Genomic DNA, 12,938 nt, shown 5'->3' with positions numbered 1-12,938 from the left:
AGGCTACAGATTTATTCGAAGTGTTCGAAAGTAGTCTAATCACAGCAACCATATTATAAACCATCAGTTGTCAGCAATGTTAGGTCACTGTGATGTTGAGGTGTCTGAGATGAACACATGAGAAAGGAGGGCAGTGTTGTCCATGCAGCATCCGGAGAGAGGTGCCATGACCAGCAGGAAGGTTAGCCATGAGCAGTGGGGAACCGGTGACCCAAAATGAGCATCAAAAAGCTAAATAAAACAAACAAACAAACAAAGGACAGAATAGTCAAAACTGGATCTATTTGGTTATCTATGTGTGGTCACAGCCTTTTTGTTGTTTGAGAATTTTATATTTAGATTATAAATTGAACAATTTTTAAGAAAAACTTTTTGTGTTTATATAACACTGGGTTTGGAGAACCATATCTCTAGCAGAAACAATGCAAGACAAGAAGATAAATGTGTGACTGTGTGTCTTGTAACATGAAATCAATTGAAATTAAAATGTTTGAGGAACTTGAGCTACCCCAATGTGTGAAAAGCAACATATTTTATTCTCCACTACCCATGGTCTTACTTGCTCTCCGCAAATACTCAAAGGGCGTGGCGAAGCCAATTTATGCATTACTTAACGTTTTTTAGCAGGATCTCTTAAAGTTCTTTACCTCAATCTTACCCCTGCTCATAGCTTCAGGAAAACTCAACACTAAGCAGAAAGGGCCTTTTTGCCTTACGGTCTGATATAAAAGAACCTGTTACCTGAAAGTCATGGGATATGCTGTTGACTCAACCTAAAGAAGGATTTCAGTTTGGGTCAGCAGCATAGCCCGGGGCAGAGGCCGCCAAAGCCTCTCCTAAAAGCCAGGTCACAGCATGTGCACTAGGAAGACAGGATGGATACCTGTGATGACTGCCGGAACTCACTCTAAAACCAGCATCTATAGAAAGAACTTCCTTTCAATCTCCCCTTCAAATCAGTAAATCTGTATGTCACGCTAGCAGGATTTTCCTTTCCTCTGGCCTCCTCTAAAAAAGAATCCAATGTCCAAATAATCAGTAAGATGATCCGTGTTTTGTTTTTGCCCATGAAAAGAAAGGTGTGTTCACTCGGCCCTGCAAGCACCTCTTTAAGTGCTCTCAGAGGTGGGAAATGGGGAGAGAAAGGACCTCTGTAGGGATAGATGTCCCTTTGCAGGCACTGGTGCTTTACCTCTGAATCAGGTCACAAGCAAATAGTCTGTCTTTACCTGTGCACCATTTAGAGACAGCCAGGACACTAGATTACACCTCAATTCAGGTGTCATTTACATACCTACATCCTCGCTATTCCCACGACAGCCTGGGAGTTCAATATCATCACAAAATAGAGATGGCTATATTTCCTTGACTCTCGCTTTCCCTGATGGCATCTCCAGCCCAGTCCCACTCAAAGTCCTCAGGAGTGACCTCATGTGTGTGTCCCATGGACAAGCTTCTCTGCCCTACCTAGGTATAGCCACCTTCTACCAGCTATCAGTGAGACCTCCCTGAACTAGGTGGCTCTTTGAGAGTGCCTCACCACTGACCCACTACAAAAATAATAATAATAATAATAATAATAATAACAACAATAATAATAATACATAAAACTGCCCTCCCTGAGAAAGCTTGCATTTTCTTCAGTGCTCTCAAAGCTGTTGTTCTCAAAACTCTTTAGTGTCCTCAAACAATGGCTCCAGCCATGCCTCTGTGTCACCACCCCCAACTCCCTCAAGCCCATATCCCCCCACAGTGGCACTTGTCAGATGTTGGAGGCTCTGGATTTATTTATTATATATCTACCCCATCCGCCCTTCTAACATGTGAAGCCATCATTTCATATATATATATATATATATATATATATATATATATATATATATATATATATCTATTACATATAGAGAGAAATTTACTTTTAAAAAAATTGGCTCACAAATTATATGAAATGACAAGTCCAAAATTCAAGGCAGGCCTAACAGGCTTTGAGGCCTCGGAGAGTTGATTTGCAGCTCAAGTCCAAAGCGGTCGCCAGCTGGTGAACACCCTCGCGGTGTGTGTGTGTGTGTGTGTGTGTGTGTGTGTGTGTGTGTAGTGTGTGTGTGTAGTGTGTGTATGTGAGTGGCGAGGTCAGTCTTTTTTCTCTTAAGATCTTTAGCTGATTGGATAAGGCCCACCCACATTACGGAGATGACGATATGCTTTACTCCAAATTTGATTTAAATGTTAATCTCATCTAAAAAATACCTTCACGGAAACACCTAGGACAGTATATGACCAAACACCTGGGTACCGTGGCCCGGCCAGTAGACACATACAAGGAACCATCACAACCCCCTCCTCCTCTGCATTCTGGTGACCCTCCTTGCTGTTCTGGTGGGCAGTGTTCTCAAGGCTGCAGGACACATGTGACAATACCTGGAGACATTTTTGGCTATCACAACCAGGGGGTACTACTGGCAGCTAGTGGATAGAGACCAAGGATGATGCAAAACATCCCACAATGCACGGGACAGCTTCCAACCACAGAGGATTTTCTGGTCCCAAATGACAATAATAGCACTGAGGTTGAGAAACCCTGCTCTAAATGACCGGTTCACTTCCTGTCTCTCTAACCCTGTTCATTCTGTTGCAGTCATTCTGGCTTCCTTTCAGGATATGGAACATGCCAATTCCTGCCCTCCTCGGGGCCTCTACAATGGCTGTTCCCACTGCCTGCAGCACTCTGTTCCTTGCCTTCTCTCAGCTTTCGAGAAATCCTGCCCCCACAAGCCCCTAAGCCCTCTCAGTTTCATTAATCTGATTATCTCTTTATCAGCTGATATTTGCTCGGTTGACCTCATTCGTCCAGGGCCTTACCCCCACCTCCCCACTCAGACAGCACCTATGACCATCCCTCAGTGTCAAGTGCCAGGCAGGACTGACAGGAAGTAAGTGCTCAACAAACATCCGTCGGATCGAGGAGGACAGGAAAGTGATAGACATTTTTGGTGACTGGTTCTCCCCATGTTTCTGGTTTCACACTCCCACGAACTCAGATATCTGTGCGGTTACAAGATCTGTCACTGTGAGAATTGTCTCCATCGGCTGACGCTGCCCCCGGAACGCTGAGTCATTCTCTGTCGAATCTAGAATGTGAGCCCAGATCTTTTCTCAAGGGCTTTCTTCTCCCAGGATACCACTTGGTCAGATACCAGGTATCTGAGCTCTACCCCATTTACCTTCCCGATGGGCAAAGATATCAGCTTAGATTCAAGGCAGGACTCCCACTATGTAAACAATACCTGGTTAGGGTTCTTAAGAAAAACTTGTCACAAAAACTGATTAGCGTGAGAAAAATGAACAGACATGATTAAAACAATTCACTCTAAAAACACGCCCCTGCCATTTCTAAATCTGCACTCAATCCTCTTCTTGATTTAGTATCTATCAAGGGGGCAGGATAATAATTTCTGTCATCATACTCACGGTTTAGCATGAAAGATCCAGATCTTTGAGAAAGGACAATCGGAGAGATCAACCCTCGAGAAGACAGCTCTGGCCCTGCTATACTTCCCAGGCTCTTCCTTTTAAACGCACCTGCCCAGGTGTGAGGCCAGACTGCTGGGCACTCTGCCTCTGCAAGTACAAAAGCAGCAGAAGGGCTGCCAGTGTTCGCTGGCACGGCAGAGGCAGAGTCGGGATGCGTGGTGGCAGTGCAGGTTACCCAGGACATTTGTAAAGATGAGGGGGGCAGGACGCTTTGCAGTGCCTCTCAGTCCACAAAGGAGAGAGTAGAATCTGTCCAGTGTAATGTTTTTATTGTGTTATTACTAAATAATCTCAAAGTTGGAAAAGGACATTAGAAACCATCTAACTCAATTCTCACATTGTACAGAGAAAGCAACCGAGGCCCAGCACGGGTGAGCGGAATGCCCGGGGCCACACAGGTAAATTATGGCAAAGCCAAGTCTGGAATCAGATGCTACTGTATCATCCTGTAACAACAGCCATGCCATTTTTTTTTTTTTCTGTGCCATCTCTCTTTGCCTTATCCTGCTCCCATTCCATGTGTTTCTGATGATGATTAAGTGTCTCAACCCTGCCCTCCCAGACTGCTGGAAACTCTGATTAGTCTAATTAGGTAGTCAAATGACCCAAGTAGAGAGAATGAGAATTTCTTTCAAGAATTGATGTGGACATGTAGATCACGAGATGTATTAGGTTAAGCTAACTGCTGTAACAAACAGCACCGAAATTGCACTGGCTGGACGCCATAGACATTTTTTCTTGCTCATCTAATAATCCACTGTGACAATTTAGCTGGTGATTTTAGGTGTAGTGAATCAGGCTCCCTCCTTCCCATGGCCGTGGAGTCCTCGCTGGGTCCCCTATAGCCTACTGGTAGCTGAGGAATGAGCATGAGAGAAAGAGTGATTTATTGACTCATTGTCCCTGGGCCTTTTCCATACACATTCCATAAACCAGAACCCATCACAGGGTCATACTTCGTTACAAGTGAAGCCGAGAAAAACAGCCTCATTGTGTGTCCAAGAGCAAACAGAGGAGGGGTACCAGTGAACCAGTGGGAGATCCATCTATCATACCACGTGGGAAAGAGGCCCAAACAGCAAACAAGGCAAAAGCCAAGAAAAAGAGAGATTTGAGAATCATTATTTGAGTCCCCATTATTTGAGTGCCAAAAGCTGACCAACTTCTATACGTACCAAAGAAAAAACTCCCACGTTTACCAAAATGTATTCAGCAGAATAATAATTCCACCAGATCACAGATACCAAGAGTTTTTAAATCTTCAGGATGTTACCCCAGATCTTCTCGAGCCCACTGCTTCCTCCAGCCGCTATTTGTGGGGCACAATTCTCCCACGTGGACTGTTGGCCCTCATTTATGAGCGACCCAAAAGTGTAGGGAGCCCATCTGCACGGGATTCGCCCTGGACTAACGTGGTGCAAGAGCCAGTGAGTGGATAGACGATCCCTCTCTCGTCTTCCAGGTGGACAACCCTGAGACACATGTTATAGAGCTCCTGTTATAAATTAAAAGGATGTTTCTCAAGATTCTGCTCTCTCCTCCTCAACTTTCCGCCCTGCCTCCCCATTTTGCATTTCATTTTCCAACAGAAAGCCCGCCAGGTTTGAGCGCCCGTGCCCTTCGTGGTAGCTGACTCGGACTCAGAAATACAGGCTTCTGTCAGCTTCCTCTTCCTCCTCCTCTCCCATTCCCCTTTGCCCTTTGCCCCATGCCCCTGCTGTTTGGGTGCGCACTCCCTAATAAACAACCTGCACATGGCGTTGGCAGCCTCCGCCCTTGAGGAAACGCGCTAAGACAGTCCCCGTAAAGGAAGAGGGAAATTTAGATTTGCTATTACACCTAGTGATTCTCCTCGAAGAGGCAGGTTGCAGAATTTTCCAAAGTATTTTCCTGGGCCACTCGTTTTTCCCTTCTGGAAGCCTGTGGAACTCAAACGAGCTGCCTTTCTATCAATTTTGCTTCTTAATTAGAGATTATCTAACTTTCTAATTGTTTTATATCCCCAACTAGATCATAAGCACTGAGGCAGCGGACACAGGTCCACCGACAAGCAGGACCTGTCACCCAGCACCTGGCTCAGTTAGACACACAATCAATCCTCAACAAACACTTGCAGTTAGGTTCACAGGAGGCTTGCAGATGGAATAGACACTCAAATTTTGAACTGAGATTGTCGATAGTGCTTAAACCATCAGAATATTTTCAACTTTTATTTTACTGAATTGGAATGAAGTGAAATGCTACAGTTTAACTCTAAACCTCTGTAAACGGCACACTCATTTATTCTCTCCTTCCCCTTCTCTCCTTTTCCCTCCCCTCTCATTCCTGTTTACTCTTTTGTTTCCTTTATTGCCCATTGTTTTCCCCCTTCGCCTTACGTTACTTCCATCATTCTTTATCTCCTATTTGTTGCTATATAAAAAAAAAAAAAAAGGCCCAGGGACAATGAGTCAATAAATCAAAACTATGTTGACTCCCATGGTAGAGAAAGTAGTAAACCACTGAGAAATCCCGAAATAGATGTATTTCTTATGGGAAAATCATCACCATGCCTTCTGCTCCCATAGTTTATGATGCTAATTTGCCCCCATCATACTCCAGTGTTTATAATTATCTTGGATAAAGGGCTTTTTAAAGGGTGTCTTTCCTGCTTCCCAACACCCATCTCCCATGAATTCTGCTTTTATTGGCAGTGCTTGAACAACTCCAAGACTGAGACTTCAGCGATTAAAGTAATAGTGTTTAGAAGAAATAATTGATGGTCCGCCCATCTTAGATTGGGGCATGTAGTTAAGGGCAGAGTCCTCGTAAGGTCCCCTAGTCTCCATGTTTATTAATAGTTAGCAAATTGTGAAAATCAATCAAAATCACAATATGTGTGTTGTCTCCTTAAGTCTTGAGAAATAGAAGCTGCCCTATTCTTTCGACCCCTCTTCGATTATTCACGGAGGTAAGAAGCTTTGCTATGTGTAGAACGTGATAAGTTTATTGAGAACCATGGTCTATTAAGAGATAATTATGTGACTCCATACCTAGGTTTATATATATATATATATCATTGCATTTAATTTTAGTTTCATAAATTTCCTGTGAGATAAGAATTGCTATCCCTACTTTACAGAGAGAATAAGTCATTGGCCCAATATCACACAGCCAGTAAAGTGGCCGAGGTGGGATTCAGACCCATATTCATCTGACTTTGAAACCTACACTCCCTAAATGAATCTCCATTTGACTGATATGAGAAGAATCGGAAATGTGAAAGCTTAAATAACATATGTGCCTAGTACTGTCCGTAGCACATAATAAATTCTCAAAAATGATTGCTTCTGGGATTATCATGATTGTTATTATTATTATCATTATCATTTCCACTACTACTATTGTTATCCTTATTCAAATATTCTGACCCTTAGAACCTAATTTCCAGGACTTAGAAATAACTATGGTGTTAAAATTATAAGTAATACTTTGAATGCCTTAAATGATGAACAGTAGGTAACATGGCAACAAGTCAATAAACACATTATCAAAATACAGAATGAGTGAATGAATTTGTATATGTTATATAAATCTCTAAAGGGCTCACAATTATTCAGATAGCTTCACTTCCTTAAGCAATTTTTTCGGGAGCTCTCTAGATGAGAAGCAAATTTATTTGCATTTAGCAGAAAATAATGAAGACGGATAATCAAGTGACGAGGCTATGATACAAGTACACTGGTAACGAGGTTCCACAGCATAAGGGACAAGTGTTTCTCACTGTGCAAATCACAGACCGTATTCCAGCCCCACGATGGCCAAGTCCCAGATTGGTGTTTATGACAAAATGGCCCAGAGATCATTAAGGAAGGGAGTTGATCTCAGCAACCTGTTAAATGCTGAGTCACTTTACATAGAAAGACTGTGTAAGTTTCTTTCTCTAGAAATACAATCTCCAGCTTACAAACAATCTGCTTTCCAAAAATGGGTCAAGCTACCGGGTATGTGTGGCTCAGAAAGCTCTTTCCCACACTGGCGTGGCACGGTCAGGCCATGGGGCCAACCCACAGAAGCCTGAAGTGCCCCACACGACTGAAGTGCACTGTAGTCACAGTGACCTCACACCAGGGCACCGGTGGGAAAGTGCCGCTGGGACTCTCACCCAGCGCGGGGGGAAGACGTCTCCCATGCTGCAGCCCAGGCAGCAGGTGGAAGCCGCCTTTCACCTCTGACCTGCTAACCAGGAAGGAGGAGCTGGGGTCCACTGGGCTTTGGCGGTCTGGGACAGTGGCTACGGTGGTGGAGACCAGAGGGATGATGATCAGGGATTCCAGGTGCCGACAGCTAGGGAGATCTGGAGACTCTCAGAAATCCCTGAGGACACTTCCTCCTGTGTCTGTTCCCCATCCAGGTCCTGGGGCTGCTTCTTCTAAGGGTTTCAAATGGTGTTTCCTCTTCTCCTTGCACAAGAAGTTTCCCTATCTTTCTCAAGTTTCCTTATCTTTCTTTGAGATTCTCAAAAGACTCTCCTGAGGGGTTTTACTACATCCGATATTATGCAAAGTGTGAACTGCAGACATGCTGAAATGGAAGCTTCAGAATACGATATGAGGGTGGGCACAGTTAGTTAACTCACACCCTGTGTCAGGGGCCGTTCTGTCTGTCCCTTGGCCTTCCATCATATCATCGTTCCCCCTCGTGTAGGTTACAGCACACCCCGTTCCTTCATGGGATTGTCCCGTCCCCACTGGAGGGGCTATAAATAAAGGTGTCCTGCTCTGCCATAGCCAAAGCGTGAGACCGAGACTCAAGTTAGGGCCAGGCCTGAGACACTGGACAGAAGGATACAGATTGAGGGGGAAAACGAGAGAGAAGGAGAAGAAAAACGGGCTCCCTGTAAAAACTATCAGAAATGGTCATTTATGCCTGCATTTATTTAGTAACTATTATTGAGTATCATTCCGGAAACTAGGGATTCAGGAGTGAAAAATCCCTACACTCAAGAAACTTACACTCGGGGGTGGAGGGTAACAGTAAAAAATAAAATAAATAAAATACGTAGTCGTGTAGAGAAAAATAGACCAAGGAGAGGAGACAGGGAAGGAAGATGGATGAGATTGTAACCGCAAACAGCTCTCACTGAGAAGATGACATTGGAGTTGGGGAGCAAACCAGGACATTCTCAGAGGAAAAGCTCCAGGCGGAGGAAACCAATACAAAAGCCTGAGTGGACCTGGGCCTGGAAAGGCCAAAGATAAGCACAGAGGCCAATGCAGCTGGAGAACAGCAAGTGAGAGGGAGCGGGATCGGAAGAGCTTAGGGTTCTTGCAGAGATGGGATGTGCAGAGCCTTGTAGGCTGTCAGAAGCACTTTTGACTTCTCCTCTGAGCCTGTATCCATCAGCTCCTGCTTGGAAAGGAACAACCACGGGCTCTCTGCGGTGTACTATATAAGCCTTTATTTTGCTCACATACCTGCAGCTCAGCTTAGAGCCAGCCAAATCTATGCTGGGCTCAGCTGGACAGTATTAAGTGGCAGGTGGGGTTCATGTCTGCACCAAGTGTCTCTCCTCTTTGAGAGACTGGACTAGACAGGACATATTCTCACCGCAATGGCAGGTTGCAGAGGCCAAGTGGAAACACGGAAAAACTTTTAAGGCCTAAACTCATAACGGAGACACTGTCCCTTCTGCACACCTCTCTCCACTTGTGTCTATTTGCTTAAAGCAAGCACACAACCAAGCCAAAGTCAAGGAGAGGGGCAATATGCTATGCCTCTAGTGAGAGAGACCACAAAGTCATATGGCAAAGGGAGGGATGGAAAACGGGGACTAATAACTCCGTCTGCCAGGGAACCGCCGAAGGTTCTAAGTAGACGAGTGACCTGATCTTTTGTTTAACAACATCGCTTTGGGTGGTGTGTTGAAAATAGACTGTACAGTGAAATCTGGGAAGCCAATTAGAAGCTATTGCATTATTCCATGTGAAACACATTGGAAGCACATATCAGAGTGACAGCAGAGGCAGCAGTGACAAGTGGTTAATTCTGGAAATATTTTGAAGCCAGAGTCGAAGTTTCAAATTGATAGACTGAATGTGAAACATAATTCCAAGTTTCGAGTGAAGCAACTGTGGGTATAGAGTTGTCATTTTTAACATAAAAAGGCTGCGGGAAACATGAGATGCGGAGAAGGGAAGATGGGGAGTACGTAAAGTTTGCAGTATCTGTCAGAGTAGAGATATCGAGTAGGCAGTTGGATATCAGACTGAAGTTCACAAGAGAGGTCTGGACTGGAAATATACATTTTAGAGTCATCAGCATTTAGATGGTACATACTCATTTTCTATTGCTCTGTAACAAAATACCACAAACTGAGCAGCTTAAAATGATAACCACTTATCTCAATGGTTCTATAGGTCAGAAGTCCAGACGGAGTGTGGCTGTGTTGTCTGCTTGGGCTCTCATAGGCTGAAATCGAGGTGTTGGCTCGATGTCATGAGGTCGTGGTCATCTTCAGCTACTTGATGGCAAAATTCAGCTCCTTGCAACCACAGGACTTTCTGGCTGGCTATTGGTTAGCTCCTGGAGGTGTCCATAGCTTCCTGCCACAGGCCTTGTCTACAGCAGTTTTCACCTTTAAGGTCAACAAGAGAATCTCTTTTTCATAAACAATCTCACACCAGGAAGAGCCCAGCCTCTTTTAAGAGCTCAGCTGATGAGCTGGGAAACCTAGGGTAATCCTCCCTGTTGATGAACTCAAAGTCAACTGATCAGTAACCTGGTCACAGATGTAACACCTCCTGATATTCATAGTCCTACCCACACTCGAGGGGAGGAGATTATATAGGATGCATATACCAAGGAGTGATGGCTAACTTCATTTGTCAACTTGACTGGCTAGGGGTGCCCAGAGAGCTGCTAAAACATTATTTCTGGGTGTGTCTGTAAGGGCATTTCCAGAAGAGATTAGCCCTTGAATGGCACACTGAGTAAAGAAGGGTGGCCTCATCAAAGCAAGTGTCCATCATCCAATCCACTGAGGACCCGATTAGAACAAATGGCTAAGAAGGGGGAATTTGCTCTCTGTTGAGTCAGGACATTCATCTGCTCCTGCGCTTGGACATTGGAGCTCCTAATTATCGAGCCTTTGGGTTTGAACTAGAACTACATCCAGCTTTCCTGGGCCTCTAGCTTGCAAACAACACATTGTGTGACTTCTTGGCCTCCATAATCATGTGAACCAATTCCCCATAACAAGTCTCTATCTATCTATCTATCTATCTATCTATCTATCTATCTATCTATCTATCTATCTATTTATCATCTATCTTCTATTGGTTCTGTTTCTCTGGAGAACTCTGAGTAATACACAGAAAGTAGGAATCTTGAAACCCATCTTAAAATTCTGACTACTCTAGATAATTACTTAAGGGTAGTCATATGAGTTGAGAGAAAAGGCAAAATTAGTTGCTTCCACCTACAACCTTAGAACTGCCTGGCCTTCTACTTTTTCTCTCCCTCTTCTCTAGGCTTCCCTCTAATTCCGAGAGCAGCCCGAATCCTTGCTGCTTATAGTAACCAGAGGAGATTTCTGTCACTTACAACCAAAGAACACTAATTGATTCAGCCATAGATGAGTTTTATTCATACCAAGGTTTGAGAACCACTGGGTCAGACCAACAGAGTAAGATGGAGATACGAATAAATGAGAATGGACCTGTTGTACCCAAATTCTGAAATAAGATTTATCTACATTCCAGAGAAAAATCCCATCTAAATGATTATCTTGATAATTTGCTCCATAAATAGAGCCGAGCCTCTGATTTTAGAATTTAGGAACTTGGCAGAATAGAGTTCTAAAGCCTACCTTAGAAGGCCAGCTTCTACTTTTAAAGCAGTGACAACTAGTTTCTCTTTTGGTTCAGCCCAATTTTTTTTACTCGGGTGTGGGGGATGAAGAAGCAAGGGAAAAATGCAGTCAAGAGACAATGTGACAAATGTAGAAAGAGCAGTGTCCTCCATCTCATCCCTACTTTCTAAAAAATCTTGCTTTTTAAAAGGCAGCAGAACACGGTAACAAACGCACCGGCTTAACGGGAGAAAGATCTGGGTTTCAACTGTAACACTTTCGATCACCAGCTGTGCGAGTTTGAGCTGATTACCTAACTTTTCTACTGCTTCTTTTCTTCATCTGCCAAACACAATAATATTACTTTACTTCCAGATTATTGACAGGATTAAATGAGATAATGGGTATGAAAGCATTTCTATTGTGTGCTAAATAACAACGACTATTTGCTATGGCTGTTGTGCCTGTTATTCTCTCGGAAAGAGGAAGTGGAAAGGTGACCTCCCTCTGTTTCTTGGCAGTGCCAAACACACACAGATCAGAAAGCTTAAGAATGAAAAGCTATAAATAGCACGAAGTGGCAGCCTGGCTTGCGCATATCCCTTGACCTGATGGTGACTCGCTAATATTACCTGTCCCTCAGCCCTCAGCTAAGTTTCACTTCGGATTGGATCGAAAATTAACAAATGGAGGGGATCAAACAAAACCCGCATAGCTGAGCATGGTAAGTAAATGCATACCAAGGAAACGAGGTAGGAATCGTGAAGTCCAGAAAAAGTAATAGCCAACTAGAACATGAAAAATGTTTCCTTAAGTGAACGCAAATTCAGAATGATTGCACAGTTTATGACTTGGTTCCAGTTACCATGTTTCCCTCTGTCAAAACGGAAGAACATCACTTAGGATGTGCATGCCATGGTGTCTGTTCCCTTGAACATCTTTTACTACACAAACTTACTGGGCGATGACTTAAAAGAGTGTTAGAAGGACAAGCTCTGCCGATGTTTTCCCACGCTTACCTACACTATAATGCTCACATCTGCTGTATTTAAAATATTTCCTTATGTTATCTTCTGCATATTAACAATTAAGATTGAACTTTTAATGAGTATCGATTAATCTCACGGTTCTAATAATGAAGTTAATCAAATGGATCCACCATTACATGGTTTATTTTAATATTCCTCGATTCCTAGGATTATTGTCATCCTAAAAAATAAAGATAAGGATAAGTCAAGTGTTCCATTTCAGAATTCCTCTTATTCATCAGTGCTTTAAATAAATTAGCTGCCACCTGGTTATGAGAGACAAATTTTAAGTATCTATGTAACCCATCCTATTATTTTCTTGAGTGCAGACACCCCAGCACCCAAATCCCCATATCAGGGGGTTCAAAGACATCATAAGCCACAGAGAAGGACTGGAAGTCTAGGACAAATATGAGAGTTCTCTCGATCTAGTAGTCCCTGGTCGACATGTTCTGACCTCTGATCCTTATCCAAGTTTCATTTTAACTGAATCATGATATTTATAAGACAGAATAAAACAATTGCATACCTCACTAAAGCAGGAATGA

The sequence above is a fragment of the Pteropus medius genome, unplaced genomic scaffold (genome assembly GCF_902729225.1).
Source record: "Pteropus medius unplaced genomic scaffold, Ma_sr-lr_union100, whole genome shotgun sequence".
Taxonomy (NCBI): domain Eukaryota; kingdom Metazoa; phylum Chordata; class Mammalia; order Chiroptera; family Pteropodidae; genus Pteropus; species Pteropus medius.
Note: the sequence above shows the minus strand (reverse complement) of the source record.